Raw genomic sequence first — 1,486 nt, 5'->3', positions numbered from 1 at the left:
CCACATACGTTTCAGCTTTCCTGGCCCAGTGGTTCTTGAGAAGAAGATTTTTAAAGATTTGTTCTATATATTTCTATGTAAAACTTGGATTCCCTATTGTGGCCCCGCCCTACCCACGGGGGTCATGATTTTTACAATTTAATATCTACACTTCCCAAGGATGCTTCCAAATAAGTTTCAGCTTTCCTGGCCCAGTGGTTCTTGAGAAGAAGATTTTTTAGTGACTCCACCCTATTTTTGTCTTTTCTTGATTATCTCCCCTTGTAAGGGGACTTGGCCCTTCATTTTAACGATTTAAACTCCCCTTCACCCAAGGATGCTTTGTACCAAGTTTGGTTAAAATTGGCCCATTGGTTCTTGAGAAGAAGTCGAAAATGTGAAAAGTTTACAGACGGACGGAACAGACGGACAGCTAGACAGACAGACGGATGACGGACAAAATGTGATCAGAAAAGCTCACTTGAGCCTTCGGCTCAGGTGAGCTAAAAACTGATACTGGTAAATAAAATTATATATTAGTGTAATCTTAGCTGCAATAATGTAATGTTGGTTGAAATACTTGGAAGGCCCAAGATGCATCAAATAGTTAAAGTAAGAGTTATAATTCTAAGTCTCTTATTAACTGAAATATTTAGATACTGCCATTAAATATCAAAAGTAAATCACTACCGGGGGTATTACCTACATTTTGGCAACACAATCGGAAGATATATGATACACCAACTGAGAAAGTTTGATGATTCTAAGCCACTTTGAATCCCAATAAACATAGCCATCATATTCTAAAAGCATATCAGTGTGAGTAACTTTTTGACTGATATATTTCAAAGGCTTAGGGTGCCTCAACTGACAAGGTTGGATTACCATAGACTTCACAGTGTTCAAAATACATGTACATGCATCACATACCTACAAAATTCAAACAATAGGCCAATTGGGCATAAAACTGATCCGAGTCACTTTGGCCCTATTGTTCTTCATCAGATTAATCCCAATGTAACACTTTTATTCCCTATTGTGGCCCCACCCTACCCCTAAGGATAAGCCTTAATAATCCATCATAAGGATAAGCTTCCACATAAAGTTTCATCTTTTCTGGTCTAGTGGTTCTTGAGTAAAAGATTGTGAAAGATTTGTCTTATTCATGTATATAATGTACGTATTTCAAATGTAAAAACCAGAGTCCTTATTGAGATCCCAGGGGGACATGATTTGGACAATTTGAAATCTACACTACATCAGGAATCTTTCAAGTTTTAGCTTTTCTGGCCCAGTGGTTATTGAGATCTTTAATGATCCCACCCTATTTTAGCCTTTTCTTCATTATCTCCCCTTTGAAAGAGGCTTGGCACTTCATTTCAACAATTTAAACTCTTAATTAACAGGGATACTTTTTGTAAGCTTAAAATTGGCCTAGTGGTTCTCGAGAAGAAGCTAAAAATGTGAAAAGTTTACAAAAGGCTGGACATATGAATGATAGACAATT

The sequence above is a fragment of the Saccostrea cucullata genome, unplaced genomic scaffold, assembly GCF_032062105.1.
Source record: "Saccostrea cucullata isolate Sc308-1 unplaced genomic scaffold, CSIRO_AGI_Scuc_v1 ctg341, whole genome shotgun sequence".
Classification (NCBI taxonomy): Eukaryota; Metazoa; Mollusca; class Bivalvia; order Ostreida; family Ostreidae; genus Saccostrea; species Saccostrea cuccullata.
The sequence above is the reverse complement of the archived record's forward strand: the minus strand, read 5'-3'. Positions refer to the sequence as shown.